The sequence below is a fragment of the Phocoena sinus genome, chromosome 1, assembly GCF_008692025.1.
Source record: "Phocoena sinus isolate mPhoSin1 chromosome 1, mPhoSin1.pri, whole genome shotgun sequence".
NCBI lineage: Eukaryota > Metazoa > Chordata > Mammalia > Artiodactyla > Phocoenidae > Phocoena > Phocoena sinus.
The window spans coordinates 108,538,133-108,554,356 of NC_045763.1; the positions used below are offsets into that span (position 1 = coordinate 108,538,133).

Sequence of the window (16,224 nt, forward strand, 5' to 3'; positions counted from 1 at the left end):
GTTGCGAGAACTACAACTCCCACAAGGCTGCGCGCCGCGGGCCCTCCCCGGGAGGTATTACCCCGCCCCCGGCAGTGGGCCTAGCCCCTCAGGCCGGCAGGTTGGAAGTCTCCAGGAGCTGGCGGTCAGCGTGTGTAGGAGTGAGTCCGCGAGTTTGCCAAGCTGATTGGGTAGGCGACATGAAGGCAGGGGGAGATAGAATTGGGTAGTGGAGCCGATTTATTTTGAGTCTACTGAGGGTAGAAGACTTCCTTGAAGTCCTGGAAGTTGGGGTTCTTGAATTAAGAGCCAAGTACCGTTTGCGAAGGGCGGCACTAGGCGCTTTATATTTAATTTTCATTTGCTGTCTCCCTTCTATGTTTAGAGGCTTAAATCGTTGCAAACTTACAGAACTTCAAGCTCATTGATGTGTTTATTTACATCCAGAATATTTCTTGTGGAAAAATCCAGGCCCTGCGTGCAGATGTCCCAGTGACTAAGCACCTTAGCTAAGCCTCAACCACCTGCTGGTCTGGTTTCTCATGAATTTACAGCGGCCCCAAACCACTATTCCAGATCTTTGCAACAGGGCACAATGAAACCATCTGTGTCTATCTCAAGGCAAAGGTCAAGTTGTGAGGAGAGTCTGAATATGTTACATTAAAAAAAAACCAAATTCAGTCAATTTGAAGATCTAATTGGCTTTATTCAACTATTCATGAATTGGGCAGCATCCCATCTAGCAACTAGAAGAATGCTGGGAGTGGTTGTACAAAATGGAAGGCTTTTAATAGGCAGGAGGGTGGGGCAAGAAGGTATTAAAAAAAGAAAAGATGGGTTCCCTTTCTGGGAAGGCCCCCCCCCCCCCGCAAGGGTTTTATCATGCAGATTGCCTCTTCTGGGGGTGGGAATGGGGGTTGATGGAGAGGGACCACGTGACAGGTTACCCTACTGGTGCTTAACCAGAAAATTCCATACTGGTCCCTTAACATTACATTTCTGGGGGAGGCAGAAACTGCAATTAGACATGGGTACTAAACCTAGATAATAAATCTAGGTTTGGTATCATGGGCTTTAGCACTAGTGATGCCACTTTGGGCCTGTGGTTTTCTTTTTAACACCATCCAACCAATTCTTTTATCATTCTAGATTCTGTCATTGAATCAAACGGGGCAAGATGTGAGGGCAACATACTTACGGAGTATGGCTCCTGACCTGAGTCTAAACTAGTTCACTCACCTAGAAAATTCTGAATGTCCTACTGTCGGGAAGGGTCAGTTTGGAACACTGCACATTGTCACAGTTTTCCCCCTGGCCTAGCCCATGGACTCACTTCTCAGAGTCTTACTGTGTGTCCTGATACTATTAAAAACTGAAAGCTGTTTTTCTAGCTGAAGTAAGGTATCAGGAGCACCAGACAACTCAGCTTCGGAACCTGTGTAATGAAATGTAACCTCAGTGGGGAAAGCTGTTCTCAGCAGTTGAGTGAAAACATGGTATAACTTTAGTGCAGAAGGGCCCTGGTGTTTGAGCAGCTTCAGCAGTCCTGGTTGTGCTAGCACATCAGAGCAGCTTCAAGGCAATGTAATGTTGGCCTCTGGATGCCATTCCCTTCTGCATAATGGACAGGCCACCCTAGTCCACACCCTTACCCTGGCAGCCTCAGCACAGACTTGTCAGGCATCACGAGCAGCACCTTTGACCTGGATGAGCCTGTGCTGCTGGGGTGCCCGTGTGTAGTTGAGGAGCAGTGCTGTGGCTGTCTTAGCAACAGATCTCTGCAGGAAGCCAGAGCAAGGGAGGTTGGAAAATGACAGATTCCATGTGGCACTGTTTGTCAGCACATGGGAGACAACACTTGGGAAGCCCTGTAAATATTTGGTGTGTTATGTATGGTGGTGCTGGTAGTGTTAGTAAATTGCAGTTTAAAAGAAAGGGTAGAAATCCTGAAATCATGCTCTGGGGCTGCAGAGTGGCAAGGGTGGGGGGTGGTAGGCCGTGGGGGACTGAGCAACTGATATTGTGACCTTGGCTTTACCATCAGGCAGGTTTGGCTTGGGAAATAAGCCCTCTTCCCACCAAATTGTCCTCAGAGGGTTGGCTTTAATATTATGCCAAAACTCGGTTTGAATTATGAGATAAGAAACAACCACATTCACTGTTTTATCTCCAGTAGTGAACACAGTGCCTGAGTCATAAGTACTCCATAAATACTTGCGGAATGAAATTATAGAATATATCGTAGGAATGTTGTTGAGGACATTGTTCATTACATCACTTATTGCTCCCTATATAAATCGCCTCTTGAGAAATTTGTTTTAGTGTTAGCATTAGAACAAACATTAAAACATATGAAGATTACTTTTCTTTCGTTTTTGCCTTGGCTGATAGGAAGCTTGGAGCTTAATTTTAAACTTAACCACAGCAAATATTTAGAACCTAATAGCTAGTGTAACTGTGATCTTTTCCTCCAGGATATCACCCTGGATTGGAGGGGGGCAAAACTGGAGAAAGGTCAGGCTGTTGCAGGCTTCCAGGTGTGAAACCTTTAGGAGGCAGAGTTAACAATAGAGAGTGAGAGGGAGGAAGGCGTCAAGGATGACTTCTTAGTTCCTGGGTCGGGCAACTTGCAGAGGATGCCTTTTACCGGGAGGAGGTTGAGCAGAAATTAGCAAGTTAATTTTGAATATGTACATTATGAGGTTACCTGTGAGGCATTTAAGTACAAATGCCCTCTAGATTTCATGGATCTGGAACTCAGAATAAATTTGGAGTAGGAATATATAGGTGAAACTCCTCCACGCATAGTTATTAATTGAAACAATAGGAGTGGTTAAGATTCCCAGGGTGAGTGAGTCGAGTAGGAGAGAAACAGGGGGCTAGGACAGGACTCTTGAGTGTTACGGAGCAAGGGCTCACTGTGCAACGCGCATAGAGGCCAATACTATGGCACTGGCTTTTGAGAAAAGAGCTTTATCTTGAGGTCGACTGATAAGGAGGCGGGAGGCAAGGCTCTCAAACCTGTCTCCTTGATCTATGGTCGGGGCAAAGTTTAAGGGGTTAGAGAAATTTCAAACCTGGATGGTGATTGGTTAGTCTTGAATTAGTCCATATGAGCTACTCATGCTGCTGGAAGCCAGGATTTTCTTATTGAAGCACTTCTCACTTTGCAAAGGGCTCTGGTGGCAACATTTCCGGAGGCAAGTCAGGTTTGTGGGTTCAAGCCCCACCCTAAGGGAGTCCATATAAAAGGTTACAGCTGCTGGCGTACTCAAAGGATTAGAGTCCCAAACCCTGGGTTAGAGCCTGCGGTCTTTGGATTTCTCTGCTTGTCTGTGTTTGTCCGTGACTGTTTTATTTGTGAGGAATTGGCCAATAGGGTTAACTATTGGATGACTGCAGCAAAGCTTTGCTGAATCTGCTTCCTGTCATTTTGCTCTGGCTATCCTGAGGAGAAAACACTTCCAAAATGGGGAATGTTAACAGTACCCCTGCTAATTTAACAGGAAGGGGGGGGGAAAGAAAAAAAAAAAACATGATATATCAATCAGTCTAAGGAATAGAGTAAGCACAGTAAAAGTAATTAGGAAATATAAGGAGTAAAATCAGTGAAATGGGAGCTAGGAGAAATCATCAATTTCCAAATGGGAGGTCAGCATGGATTAAAAGGCAAAGCTTTGTGTCTTTAGAGTGATTTGAGGAAAGACAGATTAAAGAGAAAAAAAACAGGTGGGGCAATGTTATTAGACAAATAGATATTTTAGGAAGGTTGAGATTGTTAAGGTAGTAACAGGACAGTGATTTTACAATATATAATTACTTGCAGTTTAAATAAGAAATACAGTAGTCAAACTTGGCCTACATTTAGCCAACTGTAAAATAAAGCAAAAAATCTTCCAAAACACAAGCAAAACTTGACAAGAACATTTTTGAGAAAATAGCTCTTAAATACATCTAGAGAATGGCCTGAGAAGATTGAAGTATTTTGAAGATGGAGATAATGTTTCTAATGCAGATAATAACTAGAGTCACCTGGGTATAGATCTCTATCAGTAAGTTTGTGCTTTGTTCTGTTTGTACCTGTCCTTTCTGATAACAATATGGTTCTTTTAGTGATGTGCTTTTATTCTGTAATTTTTAATGTATTATGTTCTTGGTGTTCTATTTGAGTTCCTACTGTATATGGTATACTGGAGTTATGAAAAGGAAGAAAATGATTTTCGTTTGTACCACTGCCTGGCCCAGTATCAACTGGGGTCAGGGGAAAATGGCGCAAGAATGGGTCTTCTAATTGTAGGACTATTTTACAATTAGACTTGGTTTGCAAAAGAGTGGAGAAATGGGACAAAATCAGCTTTATCCCTGTTTCTTACAAGGGAGGAGTCTTTTACAGTTAGACACATTTTAGTTTGTCTTCATTGAGAATTTTAACCCTCTTTTGTATGAGCCAAGCTATCAAGGAGCTAGCATTGAACTGCTTTTAAGTGTGTGTGTATGTGTGTGTGCGTGTATCACACACACACACACATACTATTTTGAGCAATATAGTGAAGGAAATCTGGTCAGCCAGCTACAAAACTCAGACTTCAGGAAGGGCTTGTTTTTCTTCAGAGAAGGAACTCCCAGATGGAGAACCTTGGCTGTCCTACCATCAGCTCTGCCTTGCACTGTGGTTATCAACTTTCTTCAGTTCAGGAGTAGGCAAGCACAGGTAGTGGGCTCACGACGTCGGACCTCGACTGCTTTTTCTAAGTTATTTTGTTCAGCAGTTAAAACTGCTGAACAGTTCTCAGCAGCGAAACCTGAGTCTCTATATCAGAATAAGAATTTGCAGAAGATATGTAAAGTTATGGTTCAGAGGAAGGCCCTCAGGAAAAACCTGTTTTCCTTGAGTCAGAGCCAGTAATGATCTCAACTACATTTGTCTCCTCCTTTGGTGCCTCCCGCCATTCCCCCGCCTCATGAAGGGGGAAATCCCTCCGAGTGGTGCCAAGGCTTCCATCAGCAATCCTCCTAGAGCCCCAGGTCTGGCCCCAGCCCTGTACCCTTCCTTACCAGATAGTCAACAGGGTCTCCCCTCCCCATACCTGTGAGGGTACTCAGTTTGACCCACGGGGTACTCTGCTTCAGGCAGGGAAATATCCATGGAGACAAGTTCCCACAGGTCTAAATGACCAAGGTCAACCCAGGGGATCTGTATATGTGCCCTCCTCCTTTTCTATCTCTGATCTGTATAATTGGAAAAAAGCATATTTAAAGCACAGCTTTCCATATGTGCCTGAATGCCCTACTCCCTTGTTGAGGCAAGGTCTACTAACAAAATTAAATGACTTTCTCAGCAGAAAAAACAAGTGTGCACCCTCCAAGCTGCACTATTACAACTGGGAGATGAGCCTCAACCAGAAGTCCCTGAAGAAATTCTACAAAAGGTAAGAGCATATGTTTGGGCTGACCCAATAGTAGCAGAGCTCTGTCCAGGCACCAAGACTCTAAATTTAAAGCAGTGCCCTTTGAAGAGGTATGCGAAAGAAGGTATAAAGCCTCTGCTAACCACCTGTCTTAAATCCCAATTAATCTGACCTTGTCATTCCCCATATAACACTCCAATCCTGCCGGTATGAAAACCTGGGACAAAAGATTATCGTTTTGTGCAGGATTTGGGAGCCATTAACCAAATTGTAGAGGATACATTCAGTGTGCCAAATCCTTATGCAGCTTTATCTGGAGACTTTTGCTGGTTTACAAACAATTCTGGATATAAAAGATGCCTTTTATTGCATATCCCTAAGTCCTGAGTCCCAGGAACTGTTTGCCTCTGAATGGGATGATCCAGAGACTAATATAAGACAACAGTATTGTTGGATGGCACTCCCGCAAGGATTTAAGAATGCTCCCACCATCTTCAGGGAAGCCTTAGCCAAGGATTTAAGGGGCCTCCAATTAAATGAGGGAATGTTACTTCAATATGTGGATGCTAGTAAAACTAAGGAAGCTTCAGACCAAAATACAATCCTCACTTAAAATTTTTGGCAGACCAGGGATATAAAGTCCAAGGGGAAAGTGCAAATTTCTTAACCAACTGTAAAATATCTAGGATTTGAGTTATCAAAAGGACAAAGAAACTGACTGCCGGATTGAAGGGAAGCATTAGCTAGGGTGGTTGTACCCACCACCAGAAGGCAATTGCAAGGATTCTTAGGAATGGCTGGGTTTTGTCATATTTGGATTCCTAACTTTGGACACATGGCCAAACTCCTATATGAGGCTCTTAGAGGAAATGACAATGAACCATTAAGCTGCACTCCGGAATGCCATAAGGCATTCCATACCATAAAAAAATTGAAGAAGTCTATTCTAGCAGACCTGACCTGACTGATCAGCCTTTAGAAAAGCCAGACGTGGAAATGTTTATGGATGGGAGCAACTTCATGGACTGGGGACTTCCAAAGGCTGGATATGCAATAGTAACTCATCAGGAAGTCCTAGAAGCAGAAGCCCTCCTCCAGGTACATCTGCCCAAAAGGCAGAGCTCATAGCCCTCATGAGAGCCCTGCACCTTGGAGCTAAGGAAAAGGCAACCGTTTATTTATTTATTTTTAATAGTGTTTTTGCTTTTTTTTTGGCCACGCCATGTTGCATGTGGGATCTTAGTTCCCTGACCAGGGATTGAACCCATGCCCCCTGCAGTGGAAGCACAGAGTCTTAACCACTGGAACACAAGGGAAGTTCCCAAGGTTACCATTTATACTGATTCTAAGTATGCCTTCTCTGTAGTGCATGCCCATGGGGCCATATGGAAAGAGAGGTCTACTAATATCAGGAAGAAAAGAAACACGGAGAGGAGATACTGGCCATATTAGACTCTGTTATAATGCTGAAAGAAGTAGCCATAGTACATTGCCCGGGCCACCAAAAGACTGATAGTTATATAGCTAAAGGAAATAATTTGGCTGATCGGGCTCTAAAACAGGCAGTCAGAAATGGAAATGGATCTAGGGAGAGCAGACTGATGGGGATTTCACGATGACTCTCGGAAGACTTAGATGGTATTCGGTACCAAACAACCAAATGAGGCTGGATTTATAATGAACAGGGACTAGTGCTTACACCTGAGCATTTAATGGAAAGAATTATTACTCATCTACATCAAGGAGCCCATTATGGGAGGGATGCAACCTATCATTGGCTACAAAGGTTTATTGTTGGTTCGCAGATTCAAAGGCCCATCCAAAAAGTAATAAAAAATTGCCTGATCTGCATCAGAAACAATCCTAAAACCAGGCCACGCCCGATAATGAAAGGGGTGCAAACCTGAGGGACAAAAGCAGGAGATGATTGGTAAGTAGACTTTACTGTTACGCCAAGAAGCATGGGAAATAATAGACATCTGCTCGTATTTGTGGACACCTTCACAGGATGGGTCGAAGCATTTCTATGCTGAATAGAGAAAGCTTCTGAGGTAACAGAGGCCTACTAAGAGAAATCATCCCTCCTTTTGGGTTGCCTCTTTCTATTCAAAGTGGCAGTGGAGGAGATTTCATAGCCAAGATAACTCAAGGGGTGTCTCAGACCCTCGGAATATAGTGAAAGTTACATGCTTCATGGAGATCTCAGTCTACGGGAAAGACTGAAAAGAGGAATCCTACCTTAGAAGAGACAATCACCAAAATATGTCAAGAAACCAAGTTAACTTGGGATAAGGTCTTATCAGTTGCCCTGCTTAGGGTAAAAGTAGCCCCTAGAGGCAAGCTCCAAATGAGCCCTTATGAAATGTTATATGGGAAACCCTTCCTTAAGACAAAGTATTATTGCAGTTTTGAAAATGATCATGTAGCATGAGTAGCTCATATTGCAGAAGAATTAGATACTATAATATGTTTTCATGGATTCCCAAAGGAGTAAGGTCTGTTTTTGAAGGACTGTTAAAGTTAGGAGTCATAGTTCTGTGTATCTTAGGGTTAATCCTTTCACTCATCAGATTTTGTACTTACTGTCTATCATGTATATTTAAAAAGGCCTCCCCCACTCACATGATGATTGCTCAAGACAAGAGTTCAAGCTAGAATTTGCAAATATTTATAATAAAATGCAAAACAATTTCCTTCCTGTTATAAACATTCACACCCCCAATCAGCAGGAACAGCTAGAATGGTCATTGCCCTATTTGCCTCAAGACTCAGGAATGGGGCTTCCCTGGTGGTGCAGTGGTTGAGCGTCCGCCTGCCGATGCAGGGGACACGGGTTCGTGCCCCGGTCCGGGAAGATCCCACATGCTGCGGAGCGGCTGGGCCCGTGAGCCATGGCCGCTGAGCCTGTGCTCCGCAACGGGAGAGGCCACAACAGTGAGAGGCCCGCGTACCAAAAAAAAAAGAAGACTGAGGAATGTACAAAGAAAAAGGGGAGAATTGAAATAGTACGTAAAACATCGACCAGCCTCAACTGTTTTTGTCTCTTTAAATAGGTTGTTGATTAATCAAACTGAAATAGCACCGGCTTAAACTGGTTTAACTTCCTTAAAACAGGTTGTTGATTAATCAAAGCTGGAGTTATTTTACGGAGATAGCACTGTGCATGTGCAAGACAGGAACCTGTGTCTCCAGGATGACCTTGGAACCAAGAGTCTACAGAACTCAAAGAATAGAAATCTTGCCACCAGAGCCCTTTACAAAGTGAGAAGTCCTTCAATAAGGAAAAGCTGACTTCCAGCAGCATGAGTAGCTCATATGGACTAATTCAAGACTAACCAATCAATCACCATCCAGGTTTGAAATTCCACTAACCCCTTAAATTTCACCCCAGACTCTGGCTTGAGGAGACAGGTTTGAAAACCTTGCCTCCTGTCTCTTTGTCAGTCGACCTCGTGATAAAGCTCTTTCTTTTCTCAAAAATCAGTGCCATAGTACTGGCTTCTATGCACATCAGGCAGCGAGCCCTTGCTCAGTAATGTAGGGAACACCACCATTTAAGGGAAGGGCAGAGAAAGAGAGGCCTGAGAAGGAGAATGATAAGGAGTGGCAGAGATAGAAAAGACTTAGGTATCAAGGAAGCCAAGAGAAGAAAGGTTCGAAGAAGAAGGGAGTGGACAGCAGTGTCAAATGGAACTGAGAAGTCAAGTGATGGACGGACCAAGTGTCTCCTGGATTTGACAAAATATTCTTTGGTCACTAAAGTGAGAGCGGTTTCAATGAAATAGTGGGGTGAAAATTAAATAGAAGTGGGTAGTGAGTGGGAAGTAAGTGTAGACATCTTCAAGAAGTTTAGCTGAGAAGAGGAGGTGAACAAATACAGTATCGGGAGGTGTTTGATTCAGGAAGTTAAGGGAGAACTGTCTTTTGAAGATGGGATAAGTTTCTATGTATGTTTAAATGTTGATAGAAAGAAGGCTATAGATAGGAAGAGGCTGAAAATACAAGAGACAGGATAATCGAGTGAAGTGCTTAAGAGGGTAGGAAATGATGAGAAATAAATGTAAAAGTCATTAGCCTCAGAAGGAGAAGGTACGTATTGTCAATGTTGACAGGTGGGAAAGAAGAAAGAACAGGCATACGTGGAGTTACATTTATAGTGTGGGAATTAGAGGGGTTTGCGGAGGGATAGTTTCTTTTTTCTGCAGAATCAGTGGGGTGGGGGGTTAGGTTTGGTACTTCTTGAAGATTTGAGGAACATGGGAAAGTGAAATATCCACAGCATACATGGGAGAGAGGGTGATGGCGAGGTAACCAGAGGCTTAGCTGGTCCCCAGGTGATTCTGATATAGGAGTTCTTCAGATCACACTTCGAGAACTACTGATAGGAGGGGATTATTTTATTCTGGGAGAGTTTTTTACAAAATGGGAGAAAATTGCCCGCTGCGGGGGCAGGGGGGACAATTAACACAAAAAGATACCATTGATGGGGCAAAATCGCTAAGGAAATGGGAGCTGTGATAAAGAAGAAAGGAGGAAGGATCAGTCTTGGACAGGAGGTGTGTCACCTCTCCAACTAAGATCGGCCTTAGGCAGAGAGAGCCTGAAATCCTCTTTCATTAAGGGTCACCTCTTTCCATTAAGATGGGAAAGGAGGTAAAGATAAACATGGAGGCAGGTAACATTGGTAGTTTCACTTCCAACAAAATTTTTCCCCAGTGATAATCTCCAGCAAGCTTGGAAAAGAGAAACTATCAATAACATTATAAGTGATAATCTCCAGCAAGCTTGGAAAAGAGAAACTATCAATAACATTATACCTAGCGTTATGCTAAATCTTTCTCATGCAGTGTGTCATTTAATCCTCCTAGTAACTTAAGTGGAAGGTCCTATCACCATTTCATAGAGAAAGAAACTGAGGTTAGAGAACAGAAGTTAAGTAACTTGTCCAAGGATGCCCCGATCTTAAGGGCAGAGTCTAGGTAGTCTGAATGTGGACCCATGTCTGTCTGAAATCTGTTAGCCACAGATATTATATATAGTGTATATTATATATACACTATGAGCCACAGATATTATACTGCTCAACTCATTGGGGGAGGGGTAGTAATTTGTGTGACATTTTGCATGGATGATACCATGCAACATGGTAGCATGGGAGATTGAAACTGTTTTTCCTTCATGAATTCTCACCCGTAAGTCTTTCTTCCTACCATCACCTCAGTCCTGATTGATGGCTTTTTTCCCCTGAATATCATTTAGAACTTTGTTGCAAATGGCAGAAAACTGACTCAAGCTGGCTTAATATGAAAAAAGAAAAAGAATTAATTAGCCCATGTAATTGAAAACTTCAGAAGGCTTAGCTGGGTAAAAGCTCAGATAATAATGGTTTCTGGTTCTTTTGAAGCCTCCAGCTCCATCTCTCACTCTTTTGCCTTTTCTGTGAAACTTTATCTGGTGCCTCCTAGCTCCTCCCTGGGTCACACAATGGCTATAGCAGTTCTATCTCTTTACTACTCAGTATATCTAGAAACAAAGATTTCCCCCCATATAAACAAGTCCTGGGCCTCGGTCATTTGCAAGATGAGACGTGTTTTTTAAGTTATAAGAAATAATTTCCAACCATCTCTGGAGTTGAAGGGGAAGTCAAACCCACCCACATGAGCAAAAAGGGTACAGGTAGTTCTTCAAAGGAGACTCGGAATTGTTTTTACCAGAAAAAGGTGACTGGATGATGAGGGGGAAACAACAGATGTTTGCATGCCTCTCTCCCAGCTTTCTTCCCCTCATTAATCACCTTCCTATGTGATTGTCAGTGACTCAAGCTGAAGTTGCTGACCTTTTGGCAGAAGAAGGTGGGCTTAATACTCTCTACAAGTCTTACCGGTCACATCTGTGTCTATACATCTTTGTCATCTCCTTGTTTAAATGTCTCTATTGGCTCCACATTGCCCATGGAAGAATGATTTACAATATCAGTGTTTAATGGTCCACCACTCTGGTCTTCCATGCTGTTTTAAAGTCCTGGAATACTGGCATTTCTGTTGGTGTGATACAATTATTTTAGAGTTTAAAAAATCTGAATCATTTATGTCTTGATACACAGAGACATGCTTCATTAAAATCTTGAATCAGATATAAGTACGCTTGTTTAGAAAGCCATCTTCTATACTTCCATAATCCTTAAACAAAAGAAGAAAATAACAACCACCAAAGCAAAGCTTATAATGCAAGAATAGTTCTTATCTACTACAAAGATTTCCACCAAATGGAATAGGAACAGAACGCTATTGGTATTAATATGGTGTCCACATTAGAATCTCCGTTTATGTAAGATGAGACAGGAAGATGAAGACAAGTGAGAAATACTTTCTTTGAAGCAAACAAACAAAAACAGCTTGTTACAAACAAATATTGTCCCTGCAAAGAAAGAAAATATTGCCTCCCCCCCAAAAAATCTCCTCAAACTTATTAACGAAGAGATAGGGTTGTTTGAAGATAAGGGACTAGAGAAAATACTGATATTTAAGGACGTCTTATAACTATCTCCTTATCATTCCCTTAACCAGCATACATTCAGAATTTTTTAGCAACTGGAAAGTTTTTCACAGCTTGATGATATCGTTGATAGACTAATATCACTTTAAAAACAATTGTAATTTTACTTCATTTTAAGCCCCAATTAAACTATTTTATGTAGAATTTCCTTTAAGCAATATTTTATTTTTATATTAAAGTGATATGGTTAATGTATTTCAGTATATTTGCATTTATGCTTATGAATTTTTATATTTGAAATGTAATAAATACTTAGTTTTACTGATCTCGGGTACTTAATATGTGAAATAAGTACCAAAACCTCCTGAAATTCTATCCAGGATTTAAATGACTGTTTAGCTTGGCGCTGGAGGCCCTTCCTGTCAGCCCCTTGTCTACAGTCCCAGCCGCCCTCCTGCATCCCCATCCCGGGGGATAGATATGTTTATCTGTGTTTCCTTTTCCAAGTAGAGCTTGGATCCAATCACCTCTATTCCTTTGCTGGAGGCCCCTTCTTCAATTTTTACCTATAAAGGTCACATGGGACGAGCACAACTGGTAGAATGGAATCTTAAAGCAAATTCGTTTTTGTCTCCCACTATCTTTTTAAGTCTGCACCAAGGGGCTATTTCTCTCTTACATTTAGAAAAGACAAAGGTTGTCCCTCAGAGGTAATAACAGTGCTGTCACTTTTTAGGGCACAAAATGTCAACCAGGCACTTAAATGGGAGTCCGAGATGAGAATTGTTGTAACTTCAACTTACAGTTGAAGTGTGTCCTCTCCTCCAGCTTCAGCTGGCTGCAGGCTAGAAGTCTGAAATTTGAAGATCGGGGGAGAGGGGCTCTTGGCTTCTCTCTTTCCTCCTCTCATGCTCCTTCTTCTCTTCTCCCATCTTACAAACTTGTTTTTGGCCCTTTCAGGGTCTGGAGCCTGGGGAGGGGAATTCGTGGATTCATAGAATTCTTGGTTGATTGATGCTGTGGAAGTGATCTAGCTGGTGCTCTCTGGACCTTGAAGATCTTTGAAGCCAATTTCCCTCTTGAGGGACTTTCATGGGTTCCTCAGAGACCTTCCCTTTCCCCACTTCTGCAGCATCTACACGTCCAGCAGCAGTTCATTTCCAGCTTTCACCCCCGCAGGAGGCCATTTCGACCAGGGGCTAAGCATAACCATGTCAATTCCCTTTCCCTCAGGGATCTCATTTGGTCCATAGGAGACACCATTCACCCAGACAGACTCTGGGAGTGTAGCTACCTCCCCACACCTCAGCCCTCGACATTTTGATTTCTCCAGTGTGATCCAGTCAGCAGACCTGTGTCCCTCAAACTGTAGGAGACACACATTAAGCTCCGCAGATGGTTCCCTCAAAGTCCTGTCCTTTGGTTTGAGATAAGGAGCGGATATCCCTTCTCCTCCTCATTCACCCTTAGTGAGGAGGGTAGAATTCTTCATACACAGTAGTTCTTTCCAAAGAAATCCATCTCAAAAAGCTTCCTATCAGCATCCCTTTATGCCGTCAATGTGGATGACCATTTGAGAGTTACCTCTCTCTCCCTTCTCCCCTTTTTACCATCTATGTTTTGGTCTAACACATAGCTCTGGAATGTGCCTCAACTAAAGCTTTTATTTTAACATCTTGCTACATCCCTAAAGATCACTTTCATGCCTCTACCTGCACAAAAGCTTACTGATCAGCCCCAAGGTAGTAATTTTCTACTTTGCCAGACTCTTAGGTGTGGATCATTATGCCATTCACATGGTACTTATTTTCTGCCTTGTATTGTACTTACTTAAGTACACTTATTTCCACCAAAAATTTGTAAGTTCCTCTAAGGTAGACACTATGCATCTTTGTTTTTATATCACTAAAGTCTTACACACAGTATGTAAATAATATTTGTTATATCCAAGAAATGGATTGCTCAATATTGCTGTGTATGGTAAAGTCTTGGAAAGTAGATAATCTTTCCAATTCAACCTCTATCTACCGTCCTGAGTTTTAAGCACTGTGGCCAGTTGAGGATACAGGCACAGACAAGACAAAGTCCTGTCTAGAAGCACTCATAATCAGCAGAAGAGATGGTATATTACAAAAAGTTACATAAGTCTACAATAAAGGTGTGATCTAAAGGTTGTGCATAGGAGGGAGTGGTTAACTAACCAGGATGCTCAGGGAAGTCTTCATGAAGTTGGAACTACTTGAATTTTTTAAAAAATTGAGCTATAATTTATTATCATGAAGTTCATGCTTTTAAAGTATACAATTCAGTGATTTCTAGTATGTTCACAAGGTTGTGCAACCATCACCACCTTGTAATTCCAAAACATTCATCACCCTCAAAAGAAACCTCATGGGCTTCCCTGGTGGTGCAGTGGTTGAGGGTCCGCCTGCCGATGCAGGGGACGTGGGTTCGTGCCCCGGTTCGGGAGGATCCCGCGTGCCACGGGCCGGCTGGGCCCGTGGGCCATGGCCGCTGGGCCTGTGCGTCCGGAGCCTGTGCTCCGCAACAGGAGAGGCCGCGGCAGTGGGAGGCCCGCGTACCGCAAAAAAAAAAAAAAAAAAAAAGAAACCTCATACTCCTGAGCAGTCTTTCTCCACTCCCCCTCTGCCAACCCCTGGCAACCACTTATCTACTTTCTGTCTTTATGGATTTGCCATTTCTAGACATTTCATATAAATGGAGTCATACAATATGTGGTCTTCAGCGTCTGGCTTATTTCTCCTAGCATAATGTCTTCAAGGTTAATCCATGTTGTAGCACATATCAGAATTTCCTTCCTTTTTAAGGTTGAATAATATTCCACTGTATGTATATACCGCTTCATCCATTGATAGACATTTGTGTTATTTCCATTTTGGGGGCTATTGTGAACAGTACTGCTGTGAACATGGGTGTGCAAATATCTATTAGAATCCCTTCTTTCAGTTCTTTTGGGGAGACATCCAGAAGTGAATTGCTAAATCGTATGGTAATTCTGTATTTAATATTTTGAGAAATCACCATAATATTTCCCATCGCAGCTGCACAATTTTACATTCCCACCAGGAATGCAGAAGAGTAGCAATTCCTCCAAATCCTTGTCAACATTTATTTTCTGTTTTCTTTTTGTTTTTTTATAATAGCCATCCTAATGAGGTGAAGAGGAATCTCACTGTGGTTTGGGTTTGCATTTCCCCAATGATGGTGATTATCTTTTCATATGCTTGTTGGCCATTTGTATATCTTCTTCGGAGAAATTTGTATTTAAGTCAAAAGGCTCACTTTTTTTTTCTCTTGTCTTGGTTTTTTTTAACTTTTATTGAGGTACAGTTGTTTTACAATGTTGTGTTAGTTTCTGCTGTACAGCGAAGTGAATCAACTGTATGTATACATACATCCCCTCTTTTTTGGATTTCCTTCGCATCTAGGTCACCACAGAGCACTAACTAGAGTTCCCTGTGCTATACAGCATGTTCTCATTAGCTATCTATTTTATACATATTAGTGTATATACGTCAATCCCAATCTCCCAATTCATTCCACTTTTCCCTCCTTTGGTATCGACACATTTGTTCTCTACGTCTGTGTCTCTATTTCAGCCTTGCAAACAGGTTCATCTTTAACATTTTTCTAGATTCCACATATATGTTTTAATATATGATATTTGTTTTTTCTTTTTTTAATTTTTTAATTTTATTTTTTTTATACAGCAGGTTCTTATTAGTCATCAATTTTATACACATCAGTGTATACATGTCAATGCCTATCACCCAATTCATCACACCACCATCACCACACCCCGCGGCTTTCCCCCCCTTGGTGTCCATACGTTTGTTCTCTACATCTGTGTTTCAACTTCTGCCCTGCAAACCGGTTCATCTGTACCATTTTTCTAGGTTCCACATACATGTGTTAATATACAATATTTGTTTTTCTCTTTCTGACTTACTTCACTCTGTATGACAGTCTCTAGATCCATCCACGTCTCAACAAGTGACCCAGTTTCGTTCCTCTTCATGGCTGAGTAATATTCCATTGTATATATGTGCCACATCTTCTTTATCCATTCGTCTGTCAATGGGCATTTAGGTTGCTTCCATGACCTGGCTATTGTAAATAGTGCTGCAGTGAACATTGGGGTGCATGTGTCTTTTTGAATTATGGTTTTCTCTGGGTATATGCCCAGTAGTGGGATTGCTGGATCATATGGTAATTCTATTTTTAGTTTTTTAAGGAACCTCCATACTGTTCTCCATAGTGGCTGTATCAATTTACATTCCCACCAACAGTGCAGGTGGGTTCTCTTTTCTCCACACCCTCT

The 16,224-nt window shown here is 42.1% G+C and overlaps 1 long non-coding RNA gene across 2 annotated transcripts; it reads left to right on the forward strand.

The window, feature by feature from the left end:
* Positions 1-82: 82 nt before the first annotated feature.
* On the forward strand, positions 83-9,498 carry LOC116764562. Of its 2 annotated transcripts, XR_004352934.1 has the most exons (4): positions 83-170; positions 5,319-5,408; positions 7,193-7,317; positions 8,502-9,498. It is a non-coding gene; the product is annotated as an uncharacterized LOC116764562 (long non-coding RNA). The 2 variants fall into 2 exon arrangements; XR_004352935.1 differs by lacking the exon at positions 7,193-7,317.
* The last annotated feature ends 6,726 nt before the right edge of the window (positions 9,499-16,224 follow it).